Genomic DNA, 7,014 nt, shown 5'->3' with positions numbered 1-7,014 from the left:
AGTAATGCGTAGCGGGGCTCCTTGGCCAGGGGGTCCAGCGCGCCCAAGCATGGCTCACCTTGCGGAGCGGGGCTCCTCGGCCAGGGGGGGCCGGCGCGCCCAAGCATGGCTCACCTTGGTGTAGAGACTCCGAGTCTGCTTACGGCGCGCTGCCAGAGTCCCCGCCGGGGCCGTGCAAGCAGGAGAGTCGCCGTTTCGCAGAGCGGCAAACTGAGTCCCGGGGTTCAGTGGGAATGACTCGAGTTGAAGTTTGACGCTCAGTGTCTAGGCAGCAATATTAGTGCTCCTACAGTAAAATCATTATTGCATCCATTTACGGATGAGGGAACTGAGGCACAGAGGAGAGGGTAAAGTCACTTGTCCGTGGTGACAGGGATGATAAAGGGAGGAGTCAGAAACCTGACAACCCACTTCTACAGACTCTCAAGGGTAGACCATACTGCCCCAATTTTACAGCTGAGGAAACTGAGGCTCAGAAGGTGAGGTCACTTAGCCAGTTAAGTGTTAGAACTAGTGTTTGAATCCAGGTTTCCTCGTGCCGACGACTAGCTCCCAGGACAATACACTGCACCAATTTTTATCCCCATTTTACATACCAGGAAGAATTTAAAACCGGAAGGGACCGTGGATTTAATCTAGTCCAACGTCTTCATTTTACATTGGTGAAAACAGTATATAAAAATTATAGTAATAACTCCCATGAAACTTTCATGTCTACCAAGCACTTTTTACAACGAATGGGCTCCTACCTCGATAATGCAAGCATTTTATCATTTAAGAGATAAGGAAATTAAGATTTCCAGCATTGAACTGAGGTCCTGCACCTAGTTAATGGTAGAGCCCAGGTTCTTCATGGGGTCTCCCGTGATTAATCCACGATATTATCACTCTGCTCTTCAAACTTGTGTATCAACAAAGATAAACTAGGCAAAAGGAGAGATTATTCATTTTAACACACAAACACAATTATTTACAGAAATATTTACAACTGTACTCATTTTCCCCCAGTTTTATTTTTGTGTTTTGGTTTTTCACATTACAAATATTTACAGATTATTCCCATTTTGTAAGAAGTCTCTTGTAATAAAAACAGTTAAGTAAAATTAATAATAGAGTGAAATTTACAGAAAGTTCATGCAGCATTTCACATCTATAGTAACCCCACACATGCTTCTCTATTTTTAAAAATAGATAGAATTCTGTTTTTTCTCTCTCCCATCCTCTCCATTGAGGGAGGAAAAAAATCTTACAACAGATATGCATAGTTATGCAAAACAAATCCTCCATTGATGGTACCAAAAAAATGTCTCTTGCAACATAAACCTATCATCTTGGTAATGGATAGCAGGTTCGAGCACCCTCTGTCTTATAGAAACATACGTGGTTATTACATTGATCATAGCTTACAGGTCTCAAAGTTGGGTGGTTTGGTTTTGCTTTTTTAAATATAGTGTTGTATAAATTAGTTCTGCTTATTTCTTTCTTTGGTTCATAAAAGTCCTTGAAATAATTCATATTTGTAATATCAGTGTTATAGTATAAATTGTTTTGTTTCTAATTTCATTCTGTCAGTTCACAGAAGTCATTCCATATCTTTTTGAAATCATCTATTTCTTCACTTCAGCAGGTACAGAAATATTCACAGCAGCTTTAGCTTTAACATCAAGCTCTCCCTCTACACAGGCCAAAAAAAAAGAGTAATAAACTTATATTATTGCCATTTTACAAGTGAGGAAACTGAGGCCTGACAAGGTGAGGTAACATGATAGAGTCACAGCCAGTTAAGTTCCACTTGACAGATATTTGGTACCTGCTTTGTGCAGAGCAGTAGGTCAGGCACAGATAAATTGGGCAAGTCACTTAACCTTTGTTTGCCTCAGTTTATTCATCTGTAAAATGGGGATAATAGCACCTACCCCCCCCCCCCGTTGTTGTGAGGATCAAGTGAGATAATTATAAATTTCTTAGCATAGTATGTGGCACACAGTAAGTGCTAGATAAATTATTAACTATCATCATTGTTATTAACAAGCATTTATTAAGTGCCTACTGTATTACAGCAGTACTTCTATGTGTTGTGCTCACTGTTGAGACTAAAACCAAGCAACATTTACAAATAGCTGCATAGAGCATCAATTAAGGGCTTACTTACTTGGTACTAAGTGCTAAGCTTCAAGGCTACAAATACAAACAAACGAGAGTCTGCCCTGGGGAGCTGCTCTTCTAATGGAGGAAGACAATACACAAAATGAAGCTGGAAAGTAAAAGGGACATTATGTCCTAGAAGTGGTGAGGAAGCCCAGGCCCCACAAGATAAGGCCAGAGGGTCAGCTGTGAGAGCTGGAGGTGTGGGGAGGGCTGGGGATGGGAACTGGATGGCTGGAGTCTCGGGTTCAGTTGGAAGGAAGGTGAGGGCTATGGCCAGGGAGCGTCACTGAAGAGTAGATAACATTTGTATACATGGAGAAGAAAGCACCAACTAGTAGAGGGATCAGGAAGGGCTTCAATGAGGAGGTAGTGCCCCCTTTTGAACCTTGAAGAAAGATGGACTGGGACAGGTAGAAACAGAGGCTGTGCATCCCTGGCCTGGGGACCTGCCTATGTAAATGCTCAGAGATGGGAGATGGAGTGTCAAGTTCTGGAAACAGCTTTGGCTAAAACTTAAAAGTTCCTCAAGGGGAGTAATACGCAAATAGACTAGAAAGCTAAAAGCCAGATAGATTGTAAAAGGCCTTTCTTAAAGGCAGGGCTGAATAGTGTGTCTATTCCCAAGAGGCAGTAGGGGGCCACTGGGAACTTGGGACATGTACCTTAGCAAGACTGTTCAGGCAGCCGGTAGAGAGTAGATGAGACAGAGAAGAGGCTGACGCCAGGAAGACGAGTTAGATTATCACTATAGGTTAAGCAAGAGGTGAGGCTCAGAACTTAGGGAGTAGCCAGAAGGGGGGTGGATCCAAGGATGAGTCACAGATGACTCCCAGGTGAGACACACCGGGAAGCCAATGGGGAAAGCAAGGGGAGGAGGAGAGTCAGGATTGAGAAGTGAATGCCAGGTAGTGTATCCCCAGAACCCGACGCACAGCCTGACACATAGCAGGGGCATCGTAAATGCATGTGGACTTAGGGGCTTTGTTAACGTTTGCCTCAGTTTCCTTGTCTGTGAAATGAAAGTCTTGTGAGACATGTCCTTTAAAGTTGCTTACAGCTCTAAATCTGTTTAATGCCTTGCTACTGATCTGCCTTCTAAAACCATAAGCAAGTTCTTCTTGGACCTCGGTATCCCCCTCTGTGAAGCCAGAGGGTTGGACTAGATGATCCCAAACCCTTCTTTACTAGAGAAATCCAGCCACAAAGTAAACAAGAAAAAGTTAAGGAGATATATGGAATTTTAGAAAAGTTAGATATGGTTGTCCTCTAGAGAAAATCGAATGGGGATAGAAAAAAAATATACCTTTTTCTTGGAGGTACAGGGCACCTACACAAAAACTGACCACGTACTAGGGCATAAAAACCTCACAATCCAGTGCAGAAAGGTGGAAATATTAAATGCATCCTTCTCAGGCCATGATGCAATAAAAATGACATGTAATAAAGGGCCTTGGAAAGATAGACTAAAAATCAATTGGAAACTAAATAATCTAATCCTGAAGAATGAGTGGGTCAAACAAGTCATAGAAACAATAACTTCATCCAAGAGGATGACAAATAATGAGACAACATACCAAAACTTATGGTTTGCAGCGAAAGCGGTCCTTAGGGGAAGTTTTATATCTCTAAATGCTTATACGAATAAAATAGAAAAAGAAGAGCTCAATGAATTGGGCAGGCAACTAAAAAAGCTAGAAAAAGAACAAATTAAAAATCCCCATTCAAATACCAAATTAGAAATTCTGAAAACCAAAGGAGAGATTAATAAAATTGAAATTAAGAAAACCGTTGAACTAATAAGTAAAACTAAGAGCTGGTTTTATGAAGAAAAAAATATAATAGATAAACCTTTGGTTAATTTGATTAAAAAAGAAAGAAGGAAGGAAGAAAACAAACTCTTCTCTCTCTTGTACAGCTGCATTGAATGTTCGGAGTGAATATCCTGAGGCCATACAGTTCCTTATTAGTAGAGAGTAATAGTCACTAGACTCTGCTTAGTGTTACTAAGGCAAAGTGTTAACAGTAACTAGTTACTTTGTTTTAATAAGTTGTTACTAAGTGTTTACTTAGTTTACTAAATGCTACTAAGGCATAAAAATGGACTTAGGCATTTAAGTTAAGATGAGGCAAATTAGGTGTTTATAGTTAACCCTAAGGTAACCACAAAATTAAGAAAATTAAATTACTCTTATTCCCCAAGCATTCTGATTGTAGGTTTTTCTACTTGAAAAAAGATTGAAGGTAGAGGAGGGATGACAATCAATGGAATTTGGGAAGGTAACCCTGTTATACTACTGCCTTGTGACATCTTTTGGTGGAGTGTCGAGGAGAAAGCCCACGTCCCCAAAGTCTGTGTGTGTCTCTGTGTGGCTGCCTTGAAAGCAGGGACAGTCATAATGTAAATGAGTTTTTTGATTATGTTGATGTCTTAAGGAGAAAGAATCTTAGGAGAAACAGGAAGACAAAACAAGGTTTATCCTTTGTTACCTCTGGGATAAAATACAAGCTATTCAGCTTGGCCTTTAAAGCTCTCCATAATTTGGTTCCAACTTGCTTTTAAAATCTTATTTCATATCAGCCCCCTTTACATGATCCACATTCCAGCCGAACTGGAAGTCAGCATTTGAGCTCCCATCACTGGGGGCCACATGCCAGGAATATTCTGCCTTCTTTTCTTTGCCTCTTTATCTTGCCTTAAAGTTCAGCTCTGGTACTACCAGATCTCCTCCCTTGTTAGGGAGCTCTCTCTTTTCAAATTACCTAGTTTTAGTTTATCTGTAAATGTAGCATGAATGCTTCTTGAGGGCAGGGACTATCTTTCTCTTGCCCTAGTTTCCCCAGACTAGTACAGTGCCCTTGCACAGAATAAAAATGTTAATGTTTATTAAGAGCCTTCTGCTTGCAGGGGCAGTGTGGTAGGCCACACTGAGCTGTACACATGCTTGCTTTTGGGAAGTGGATTTTCACCACAGTCCTACTAAACTTGTATGTCGAAAAATAGGAAGGCAGCAGTCCTCTCTTGTGTTATTCTGGAAGCCCTTAGGATTCTTAAGTTGACTCTAAGCCTCTTGTCTTAGAGATCAATATGTTTTGTTTTGTACAGTGTTACTTCAATGCTGTTACTTTTTGCTACTCCTTACCTCAATATATTTGTTTTCCCAATCAGCTGTTCACTCTAGATTCATGTTTTCCTGCCCTGCTAATTATTTCTGCTGTGCTGGCCATAAATTCTGCAGTTTTTTCCCCACCTGACTTCTCTCAAGATTCTGATTTCTCTCTTGAATTATTCTGGAACATCCTGCTATGATTCCATGCTGTATTGGTAGTCCACAGAGTTTTGACTTTTATCAGATGTTCGTTCAGTTTCTTTTGTCTTGCAATATTTAGAGAGATTTGTAATCTCTTGACTGTTTTAATAATCATCTTCCCTTCCAATTTTAGTATGTTCTCGGTTGATGTAGCTGCTTACATCTGGGTTTTTAACTGAATTTTCTTTTTCTTGAGATATTTGGTAGTTTTAGCCTCTTCCCCTCTCGCCCTACCCCCTTATATTCCCTAGTTGCTAATTTTCTTTTTTGTCCTGCTTTGATGTTGGGTTTACCCACAGGACTGAATCTCAAAGCTGTCTTCCACATTGGAAATTTACTTTTCAGCAGCTTCAATCCTTACCCTGAGTAGCTTGGGGGGAGGGGGGGCAGGAAGGGAAAGCACACTAATGTATTGTTGTTAGAGAATGATGGAACCCATTCTGGAAAACGGTTTAGAATGATGCAAATAATTTTACTAAGATGTCCATACTCTTTGACCCAGATTTTCCAACATGTGCCCCACAGAGGTTGCTGACAGAAAGACTCCATATGCCCCAAAACATTTATGACAATATTTTTTTTTGTAGTAGCAAAGAACTGAAAATAAAGTAGACACTTGTCGATTGGGGAGTGAATGAAATTCCATTCTGTGAATGTAATAGAATATCACTGTACCTTAAGAAGCAATGAATATGGCAAATACAGAGAAGCACAGAAATAGTTATGTAAAAGATACTGCTGAGTGCAGAGTGAAGAAAACAGAGCCAAGAAAACAATAACTAAAATAGTGTAAGGAGAAAGAATGACACAAGAATGAATAAAACAAAAAATGAATATAACAAAATCATGAAGGTGAAGCAGCATCAAGTGAAGACATGTGAGGGGCAGCTGGGTGGTGCGGTGGATAGAGCACTGGCCCTGGAGTCACAAGGACCTGAGTTTATCGGCCTCAGACACATAATACTTCCTAGCTGTGTGACTCTGGGCAAGTCACTTAACCCCAATTGCCTCACTGAAGAAAAATAAAATTAAATTAAAAAAAAAAGACATATGAGAAGACACCTCCCTCCAGTCCTATGCAGAAGTTAGGGAAGGGGAAGGACCTTAGTGTGAAGACTGCATGTGTACTATCAGAAGGTTTTGGTATATTGATCAATTTTGTTGAATTTTTTTGTTCTTTAAAAAGTTTGCTATAAGGAATGGCTCTCTGGAAGGGGGAAGGAGGAGTTGTATGGGAGAAATCTAGGTGTTGTTAATAACCAAAGCTATCAATAAAAAACTCAATTTTTAAAAGGTCATAAAAGCTTCCTTGAGACTTATTTGGTCTAGGAGACTAAAGCTCCATGCTTTGACATGGCTTCCTGGTCACCAGGTACAGAAGTACTGCTCAGGAGGAGTCAGCTTTCTCCTTGGGTTTCACATGCTATGCTGGCTGATACCCCATCATGGGAAAAGAAGAAGCAGGGAACCTGAATCAGTGCTGTATCCTGGCTGAGTACCCACCTCATATTTAGTAAACAGTTGTCACAGGATGTTAGATAATTTGGGAGGGTCTCAT

The sequence above is a fragment of the Phascolarctos cinereus genome, unplaced genomic scaffold, assembly GCF_003287225.1.
Source record: "Phascolarctos cinereus isolate Bilbo 61053 unplaced genomic scaffold, phaCin_HiC Scaffold_4;HRSCAF=312, whole genome shotgun sequence".
Lineage (NCBI taxonomy): Eukaryota > Metazoa > Chordata > Mammalia > Diprotodontia > Phascolarctidae > Phascolarctos > Phascolarctos cinereus.
The sequence above is the reverse complement of the archived record's forward strand: the minus strand, read 5'-3'. Positions refer to the sequence as shown.